The sequence below is a fragment of the Solea senegalensis genome, linkage group LG12 (assembly GCF_019176455.1).
Source record: "Solea senegalensis isolate Sse05_10M linkage group LG12, IFAPA_SoseM_1, whole genome shotgun sequence".
NCBI lineage: Eukaryota > Metazoa > Chordata > Actinopteri > Pleuronectiformes > Soleidae > Solea > Solea senegalensis.
Window position 1 is genome coordinate 18,800,699 of NC_058032.1, and position 11,230 is coordinate 18,811,928.

At 39.3% G+C, this 11,230-nt stretch overlaps 1 long non-coding RNA gene across 2 annotated transcripts; it reads right to left on the reverse strand.

The window, feature by feature from the left end:
- Positions 1-5,909: 5,909 nt before the first annotated feature.
- LOC122778287 lies at positions 5,910-6,845 on the reverse strand. 2 transcript variants are annotated; one of them, XR_006361426.1, is made up of 4 exons: positions 6,815-6,845; positions 6,323-6,698; positions 6,070-6,241; positions 5,910-5,941 (listed from the first exon to the last, which is right to left on the reverse strand). It is a non-coding gene; the product is annotated as an uncharacterized LOC122778287 (long non-coding RNA). The 2 variants fall into 2 exon arrangements; XR_006361427.1 differs by lacking the exon at positions 6,815-6,845 and having other exon boundaries at positions 6,323-6,573; positions 6,657-6,722.
- Positions 6,846-11,230: the final 4,385 nt, after the last annotated feature.

An 11,230-nucleotide genomic window follows, 5' to 3' on the forward strand; every position in this document is an offset into this window, starting at 1 on the left:
AATCAGGGATCAGGTGCACGCAGACGAGGAAGGGGGCTGGGTAGACAGGAACCTGAAACAGAGACAAGGGTGAGTGATTTCAAAATAAAACAGGAAGACAAGACATGGAAAATGAAGGGAGAAACAAAACAAGATACTTAACAGAAGTGACAGATCATGACAGTTCTCGCCATGTGTCCTGTGAGAAAGCCCAACAGGTGAAGCACCATCTCCTGGTCAAAGGCAGTAGCGCGGTCTGAACAAGTCAGGACATGCCCAGTCACACTGACAAGCAGCAGGACAGACTGTGTGAAGCTGCACTTTCTGTGTGTTTCTCATATCATGTGTGCGTTCTTGAGGCGGGTTCTTGAGGTTTATTCCATCACTGATACATTTTTGTTGTTATATTATGCTTAAGTAGCAGTTTTCAGCTATATAGAAATCCTTATTGATTTAACTAAAGAATAATATTCTGAGAATTTTTGTGACACATTTTATTGCTTTTCTCTTAATTTCAGACCACACACATACACATAAACAAATACAACTAAATACACACTACACACTACAAACTCACAACACAGGGTTTGTCCTTTCCCGCATAGTGCTCACGGAGAATCTCCCAGTGCTCTTCTTCCATCACATTTCGCGTCCCTCATTACCAATGACAAACCCTTGTTGTCTAGATATTGCACTAGCTCTGCCTTACCGTCCATTTTTTTTATTTCTCCTTTATTTAACCAGATAAAAGACCCATTGAGATCAAGATCTCTTTCACAAGGGCGACCTGGCCAAGAAAGGCAGCAGCACACATCATAGTTCAATGAAAACAGGAAGGCAGCAACTGCAATACAAACATAGAAAGTAACAGGTAAAGAAAAGTCACAGTAACAATTTTAAGAACACAGGCACTGTTCGATGGATTTTTGTTGTCTATCTTTTAAGATGGAGCAGAAAGCTTCCAGTGAAATAAGAGCATGCAATTTAAGTTCAGTTTGGAGGGTGTTCCAAGCAGAGGGGGCAGAGAAACTGAAAGCTTTTTTTCTCATTTCGGTCCGAAAACGTGAGGCAGACAAGTGCAAAATATCATTTGAATGTAAGGCATAATGGCTTCTGGTCCGCTGAAGAAAAATACTTAAATAAGTAGGAACCAAGCGGAGAAGAGCCTTATAGACCAGAGTCATCCAGTGTGTATAGCGTCTTTCAGACAGAGAAGACATGGAAGCTTTGGCATACAGTTCACAGTGGTGGGTGAGGCGGCTACAGCCAGTGATGAACCTCAGAGCACAATGATAGACTGGATAAATGACTGTATCATCAGCATAAAAATGGTGTGAGGCATTGGACAAGTTTCCACACAGATCGTTAATATAAATTGTAAACAAAAGTGGTCCTAGGACTGGGCCTTGAGGTACACCTTTTGTGACCTCAAGAAAAGTGCAACTAACTCCAGCCATCTGAACACATTGTGTCCTATTTGCCAAATAATCTTTTACCCAAGTAGTAGCTTGTGTGGAGATTCCTTTTCTGATGAGAGTATCTAGCAAAATATTGTGATCCACAGTATCAAATGCCTTGGACAGGTCAATGAACAGGGCAACACAAAATTTTTTTTAGTCCAATGCCTCAAAGACATCATTTAAAACTTTTAGGGCAGCAGTAGCAGTGCTGTGTTTCTTCCTAAAACCTGATTGAAGAGAGTTTAGAATGTTGTTAGATTCCAAAAAGTCCTTCAACTGATCGCAAACCAATTTTTCCAATACTTTCGCCAAAATGCATAATTTTGAAATAGGCCTGTAATTGTTTGCGTTTGAGGGTTCGCCTCCTTTAAGCAGTGGTAGGACAAACGCAGATTTCCAAATTTTAGGAAGTTGGTTTCTGCTAAGGCTTAAGTTAAAAATACCAGTTAGAGTCTCAGCAATTAAATCAGCAGCCAGCTTTGGAAAAAATGGATCCAAACCATCAGGACCAGCTGATTTTTTGGGATCCAATTTTTCCAATGCACTACAGACCTCAAAAATAGACACATGTTCAAAATTAAAAGCACAATCAACAGGGGGATGGCTTACAACAGTAGAGTCGTTATATAAAACAGTGTTTTTAAAATCACGATTTAAAGAATCAAACAAGTGCCCTGCTGTGATCAAATGTTCATTAAAATAATTTAGCATGCCACATTTATCAGTCAGGTGTACAGAATCTTTGACTAAAAAAGGTGGCAGTTCACTGGAAGTAGTAGTACCAGAAACACCTCTCACAACATTCCAAAATTTCTTGGGATCATTCAGGTTTTTGGTAGTTTCTGATATATAAAAGATGAGTTCTTTGACTCATCTTCCGAGAGAGCCGCTTCGTCTTCCTCGTCTATCTGCGGTTCCTCCAAGATAACTCCTCTGAGGCCGAGTAACTCCATGTGTGCGAGAAACCTCGTTTCCCAGAGTTCATAATTTTTTCTCATCACCATTGAATTAAAGTCTGAACCATCTTTGGCCTGCATGACTGGGCCCATAACCTGTAGTGTTAGACATTTCTGCAGCAGTCTATTGTTATCACAGTCACTAAAGTGGTTAGCTAGCGCCTGCTAGTGGCTAATATTCACGGGAGAAAAAGGACAAAAACTCAACGTCTCTTTGGTCTGGGAACTCACAGACCATTTATTCTACGCATGCTCACAATAGCATCCTGGTGCAACGCAGGCATAGGTATTAAATATGCTTAACACTGCTTACATCTGACACAGTGTCCCATAGCTTGCAGGTTGCCCTTCATCATTCTGTAGCCGATGTGTGGCATCCTCAATTTAACTGAACGCACAAGGCTGTCCAGCTCCTCATTTGCCAGAGTGCCGTATGATCCCTTAACTGACAGTCCCTCTTCTTGCATCCACCGAAACACAGTCCTTTTGCTGACACCCAGGAGCTTAGCTATGCATGGGATGGACAGTTGCATGTCGATAAGGTTTTGTAGATAGATTTGTAATTCCTTTGATACAACACATTTTGGCTGTCCCCTACTTCTTCCCACAACTTCACAAAAGATGAAGCAGGTGGTCTTTGCTGCACCTCTTGCAAACGAAGAAGTCTCAAAACATCAGAGAAGGTACAAACAACATCTTGTGGCAATTCTACTACATTAGCAAAAGAGTGTACAAGTCCAATTTCATGGCTTAAAACAAAATCCACAGGCTGGCAATGCAGAACTTCCTGAAGCCTTCTTAGCATTCTCTCAATGAACTGCCTCCCAATTGAAGGTCAGTCAGTCAGTCATCATCTACTGCTTTATCACAGGGGTGCTGTGCCAATCTCAGCTACATCGGGCGATAGGCGGGGTACACCCTGGACAGTTCGCCAGTCCATCGCAGGGCCACACACTAGTGATGTGCGGGTCGGGATTATTTCCAACCCGCGGGTCCCGCATTTATTTAATCATTTGACCCGCTCCATCCCGCACGCACAACCACATCTATTTTCTTTCTTTCCCTCACTTCTTCTTCCATCATCCCGCTTCTTTTGATTCTGGTTTGTTGTTGTGTGCTTGGCGCTTTTGTGACGTCAGGACGCAGGTGAATTTACCAGACATATTTAATCCTTCATGTCCCGCCCCACCCGCCCCGCCAATAAAGTGAACATTTCTTGACCAGACCCAACCAGACCTGCGGGTTACCCGCGGGTTGGGCGGAACAGGACAGCGCCAAATAGATTTTTTCCTCATTGCCTAACAAGTTAGTTCACAAAACGAATATTGATGGTTTGGGACCGTTTTATACCACTAACTTGTACACCAAATCTTCAAATTGTATTAATTATTTTCCATTGCCGTTTGAAATTTTTGTTAATGCGATTAGGCTAGCTAACTTTCATGTTAACTTGCACTCACAATCACAATAGCTAAAGTTAAATACTTTATCAATGTTAACTAGTGCTAGTGCCCCCTATTTTAGCTAAACTTTTACAAATTCAAGTTTGACACCACAATTAATGAATTAACACAATAACAGCTAAATGTTGAAGAAACTTGCTTTGCTTCGCCAGCTGCTGCACCTCTCCATGTCTTGATTTCTCTTTCATGTTTCATGTGTTGTCTTCCTGTTTTATTTTGTGAGCACTCACCCCTGTCTCTGTTTCAGGTTCCTGTTTGCCCTGCCCCCTTCTCGTCTCCTTCCTATCGCCCGATGTAGCTGAGATTGGCACAGCACCCCCCGCGACCCTCTGGTGGAGGATAAAGCGGTAGATGATGACTGACTGACTGACCTTGAAACCACACTGTGCTCAACAGGGTACCAACAACAGGTGGCGCTAATATGATGGATTTAACATTGAAATATAAACATTTCACACTGAAAAGCCCTAACACCGTATTTTTAACACAGCCATATTTGCTGTGTAGAATGGGTCGTAAAGTGGTGATATCACATTTGGCCAATCAGCTGCTCCTCACAGAGGAAACAAATAGAGGCTCCTCACTGTTACTGCTACTTCAAGAAGCTGCATGTGTTTTCACCATTGAATGAAGATGGACAAGTAGAAACACATTGCAGAAGAACTAAATCGTGCCTGTTGGGGCACAAATCTTTGGCTGTACTTCTACTCTGTATTTCTACAGAGGCTTGTGGTCATGCCAACGCCGATCTCACTTTTTCTATTTATATTTATATATATATATATATATATATATATATATATAGGTTTTTGGTTCATTTCTAAATGGCAGCTTCAACGAAAGGCCAGCAATACTACTAGAGCAGGTCCACGGAGCTATGATGCGTTTAATGACATCCAGGAAAATCCAGCTCAGCTTCACAAAAAATAACCATATTCTTTCTGGAAATATAATCATAACATACTGAAAAGGTAATTGATTTCAGACACGTTCAGACACACATTCATTTGATTATTTAAATAATAATAATACTTTTTTGATATTGTCAGGGCCAGCAGAGAAGGCCCTGCTGGCCCTGACAGCCCACCACTGAGTACTACGTTTATATAATTATCACTTTGATAGAATATAGTATCACGTTTATATAATTATCACGTTAATACAACATAGTATCACGTTATAACGTGATACTGACCCCCAAAATTCCACTGTGAACACGCTTCTGTACAATGTAACATTTTGAATAATTAAATTTGTTTTTGCAAACTTCCAACATCATGGCAACCTGTATGTTACAAAATGGTGTGTTTAATATGGGCCTACATTTATTCAATGTCTTATTAGTCAATAGTCAATTAGTCAACTGGACAGAACAACGATTAGATCTAATAAAAGTCTACTTGATCATGTTTTTAACCTGAAAAAACCCTCCTAAAATTCTGTGCTGCTGTGGTCCAGCTGGTGGTTGACAGATGTTAAGTAGACGAGATCTGCTGAGTACGTCATTAAGGAGATGTTACCTATTTCCAGGAAGATATATGAAACATTGGTATCTGAATCAAACGCAGCCAGTTGGACATCAGTAGGTATTTTGATGAAAGTAAAACAAAAGCACTGAAACCCTGGATTCTGCACAGAAAGTTTCATAACTTTCAAAACCATGTAATGAATACAAGTAATGAATGATATATCATTTTTATTTGTATGCATAGCAGACAATTAACTATTTACATTTTTTAAAAAATTGTCAGGGATTACAGACTCCTGACAAAGGCTTCACTCTCTAAGGCTTTTTTTTTAGCCTTGCTTCCTTGGACATGTGGCTCTGAAGCTGAGTTATCTCGCTGGTGAGACAAAATGATATAACAAAATAATGAAGTCATTAATGACACTCACATACATTATGGGATATAAACTGTTGTGAAAATTGGATTAACAGTTTCCTAAATGATCAGTTTACCGGGAGTCAAACTGAGTTCCACATGTGTCCATGTCTTAGATAGATAAATAGATACTTTATTGATCCCGAAGGAAATTCAAGAAATTCAGTCTTTGTCTTTGTCCAGGGAGATGGAGAGTACAGCTGCAGGGACATCAATCAATGATTAAGATTTAAGATTGTGTTGGACAGTAACCATGTGTTAAAAGGAGACATATGCAGTCATATAAAACATGAAGTCTACAAATCAGTGTCAGTGTCTGATATCTCACCTCTGTATGATTAAAGCCACAGGATCTGCAGACTTCTTATCTGTCTGTGGAGTTTCAAAGACTCTAGACAAGAAGTGCATCACCTGGTCCACTTGGTCATCATCTTAAAAAAAATGAAGACCCTGTCCTCCTTCTTGGCCCAGGGAGACACAATGTTGCCTCTGATGATTTTCTATAAATATATTATAGGTGTTTAGCTTGGGTATTCATATATAAATACACAAACACCACACAAAATGCCATTGTCACTCACCTTAAGGTATTGCAGTACGCCTTCATCCTGAGTAATGACATTAATTAACAGACAACTGGAGTCACATCGTTGCTGTTTGGCTTGTTGGGCCTTTCCTAAAATTAACTGATACAACACATAACTATGTAACAGTGAATACATGTGATGAAGTACTTTGAATAAGACATTTTCTTTCCATGATCATTTGCACTTCCTTACATAGCACACTTTGAAGACGTGTCATCTTGTCTGGCCACAGTAACATCACTGCTCTAAATGGACACACACATAAGTCTGACTGAGAGAGTAAGGATATGTGTGCTTGATGATGAGTGAAAGAAATGCTGAGACTCACCAAGTCTTTGCTGTAGGGATGGTCTTCAGTGTCCTCTGGCACCTGTAGACCATCATCACAATCACAATTGTTCCATAATGTCTCAAATGCAAATGTCAACAACTTCCAAAAGAGATCCATGTTGAATTCAGAATGACACAGTACCATAGTAAACATACATGTTTCTTTCTGATGGTCTGCTGTGGACGCTGGAGTCACCGTGGACACGCTGGAGTCACCGTGGACGCTGGAGTCATCGTGGATGCCAAAGTTGCAGTAATATTTGTGGTTGCTGTCTTACAGCAGGGTTTAAACAATTTTTCACAAAGCCGCAGTGATAATGGCTTTGCACACAGTCAAGGAGGCATTTGTATACACTGTATCCTAAAAGACAGACAGGAAAAGTGATTCATAAGTTTCAAGAAACACACAAAACAATATTTTTTTTAAACCCTGTCTGATAGGCAAATTGTTCCATTTCCTCTTAAGAAAGAGGTTCAAAGAACAATCACTATTATCAGGGACATCTATAAAAATGCAGGAATCTTGAAACTTTTTCTCAAAATCTAAATTCTCAACAAGAGTGAAAATAAAATACACATGGACTAAAGATTCTACACACATGAAGTACAGTACACATAGATGACATGGCTCCAGCATTAGTTGAGTTTACTTATTGTGAGTGTCTGATGTTCAAAGAGATGAGGGTCTGATGGTCACATTTATCCATGGTCAGGACAAACAGACATAACATCATATTTCATAACATGTAAGGCTCATGGCGAAATGAAGGCCTTTCAGCATTGAAATGAAAAAATATTTGATAATATAGACGGACTTACCACCGTACTCTACACTTGACAGTCGCTGCCCCTGCAGATGAGACACAAGCTCCCCTTTGTTTGGCACAATGGCATCTCCTCAGCTCAGGGCCTGCTCCATTACTGAACGTAGTGTTGCTCTATAAGAGAAAATGTAAAATAAAATTGTATTTTGTATTTTTAACATGGGAACATTTTTAATCCAGAATCAAGTAGTAATGAACTGGACTGCATTTGCCTGTAAGACTTTCCCTGTCCTAAAATATATGCAGGCTAACTGAAATCAAATCAAATCAAATGACACTGTTGACCGTGATTCAACAGAATTTTTAATCTCTAAACATGAAAAATATTATTCATCATCAAATCTTTTATTTTAACAATTGTAGAACTGAGGTGTGTGCAACTTCTCAGAGTCATTTAAAGATTGAAAAACAGATAAATACTAATATATAAAGCGCATATAGTTCATCTTATACATTCCTTGATGAAAATGAGACCCTCTGTCTCAATGTTATAACCTGTATATATAAATAAAAGAAGTAAAAAGGATCAATTGCTATCGTTACAGCAGACGTTACTGGTTAATAAACCACACTTAATTGATTTAATGTACACAAATAATAACTATTCATCCAGTGTTCAATATCAAAATGTGTTTTTTATCCATTGATTTCAGAAAGGCTAAGCCACAAACCTCAGCCAGCTTAATTCACTGTGAGGAAGTTTAAATTGTAGAAGTCCTACAAATATTTAATATTTTAAGAGTGACCCATCTGTGCCCACAGCTTATTGTTGGAAGAGGTGGCTGTGGAGAATTTCCTATGGGCCGTTTCTCAATATCCATACTTGTGCGTACTTGCGTACTGTTTAGGACCGAGGAACATTATATTATATATATATATTATATTATATTATCTGCTGCTATGCTCCGCCGAAATGTATTCTGGGGCCGTATCTCAATATCATACTTGTGCGTACTTGCGTACTCCCGTACTTGTGAAAACGTCATCAGCCTCAGTCCAAGTGCTGTTCCAATTCTCAAGTAAGCGAACAGTGAGGACGGTTCTCAAACCCGGAAGTGTTCTCGGTCCACCCATTTTTACCAAGTATGCATCAGAGGTGACTTAAGCGTACTTGGGACGGCCATGTATCCCAGGCCGTTTCTCAATACTCAAGTAAGTAAATATGTACTTACTTACTTGGGAAGTATATACTTGAGAAGTACGCTGGGAGTATATACTTGCCAAGTACGGGAGTACACAAGTATGTGGTTGTTTCTCAACACTCAAGTATGCAAGTATGTATGTATTGTTCTGCTGTTTGAATGGTGGCTGGCGCCAAGTGCTGCAGCCTCATTACCGCCACCTACGGTGTTGATAAATGAACATATGAAATACTTTTAATAAATGGATATATATGTTGTTATTATTTTTACATTTTAAATATTTAACTTCATTTATTAATTTATTTCTATTAAAATATACAATACAAATAATACAATGTGGAAAATAGATATATTACAGCATTGTAGAGTAGTATATACATATATATAGGATGTGTAAAAATATATACTACTCTACATATCTAATAGTTACGTATTATATTTAAATACAAATACAATGACCGTGCGACTTTAATATAAATCTGACATTCAAAGTTAAAATAAAAAAAACATTAATAATATACAAACTTTCAAACAGGTCAAAACGTTTCCATTAAAAACAAAATAACACGTCAACAACAAATCTATGGATCACACCAAGCATGTAATGACAGCGACGTCTGAGCCAGCGGATCATTTCATCAGTACAGGCCGAGGTAACGCTGCTCTGTGCCGGGCACAGTGAGCACCGAGCGTCCGCAGAGGCGGAGCTGATCAACTCCAACAAACGTCGCTGCCAAACTATAAATACTTAATACATAAACCACATGTTTGAATTCTAAATGACTAATTTCTCGCCTCAAATGATGTTAAAGGCGACATAGACAGGAAGTTCCAATTAACGTTGCGTTTGTGTGTGTGTGTATCTGCGTCATTACCTCGTTTATGAAACCCTAAAGTTTCAGAACAAACAGTTCAGCCACTGCTGAGAAAATAGTGTTGTATTGTTTTCCTGGGCTCTGGGAAGCGGATCGGCACTTCCGTAGGTTGATGTCATCATCAGAAATCCTCCCCACTCCTCTCACCACCGTAGCGCCTCCTGGTGCGGGCACTAGTCCGGGCACATCCGGTTGCGAACATTCAACCGCAGAAGAGGAACTACTCTCGTTGTAGCTGCTGAGATGTAGAGCATCCACCGTGCCAGAGGGGGAGCTGTGTATCTGAGAGCTGGCCTATCTATTACGTCATTTCCAGGTACCTGGACAATCACAGGACAGTAGGAAAGCTCTCGTTGGCTGGCCAATCACAACACAGTCCACGTTCTGGGGGTGTGGTTTTGGTCTGAAACAGCGCGGCTGACGAGAACTAATCTTTTTTTGAGTCATTTCGTTCATTTTTACAGCAGTTGGTGAATAATTAATGTCACTTTGTACAGTATGAAATGTTATAGCCAAACTGCTAAAATATTTAAATGCTGATTGGAAAAGTTCTTTGAACATCACGTTTATACAATATAGTATCACGTTTATGTGATATAATTATCACGTTTATACAATATAATATCACGTTTATGTGATATAATTATCATGTTTATACAATATAATATCACGTTTATACAATATAATATCACGTTTATACAATATAATTATCACGTTTATACAATATAATATCACGTTTATGTGATATACAGTAATATCACGTTTATACAATATAATTATCACGTTTATACAATATAATATCACGTTTATACAATATAATATCACGTTTATACAATATAATATCACGTTTATACAATATAGTATCACAAATTCCACTGTGAACACACTTTGGTACAATGTTTTGAATAATTTCATTTGTTTTTGCAAACTTCCAACATCATGGCAACCTGTATGTTACAAAAAGGTGTGTTTAATATAGGCCTACATTTATTGAATGTCTTATTAGTCTGTAGTTTGACATGTTGTTCAACTGGACAGAACAACGATTAGAACTAATAATAAGTCTATTTGATCAGGTTTTTAACCTGAAAAAAAAACCTCCTAAAATTCTTAAGTAGACAAGATCTGCTGAGTATGTCATTAAGGAGATGTTACCTATTTCCAGGAAGATATGTGAAACATATCTGAATCAAACCCAGCCAATTGGACATCAGTAGGTCAGTCAGTCAGTCAGTCAGTCATAATCTAACCGCTTTATCCTCCACCAGAGGGTCGCGGGGGGTGCTGTGCAAATCTCAGCTACATCGGGCGATAGGCGGGGTACACCCTGGACAGTTCGCCAGTCCATCGCAGGGCCACACACAACTAGAGACAAACAACCATTCACTCTCACACTCACTCCTACGGTCAATTTAGAGTGTCCAATTTACCTAATCCCCACATTGCATGTTTTTGGACTGTGGGAGGAAGCCGGAGAACCCGGAGAGAACCCACGCACACACGGGGAGAACATGCAAACTCCATGCAGAAATGCCCTTGTTCCAACCGGGGCTCGAACCCGGGTCTTCTCGCTGCAAGGCGAGAGTGCTAACCACTACATCACCATGTGGCCCGACATCAGTAGGTCTTTTGATGAAAGTAAAACAAATGCACTGAAACCCTTGATTCTGCACAGAAAGTTGTATAACTTTTAGAGCTGGGCATAGATTAATTTTTTTAATCTAGATTAAT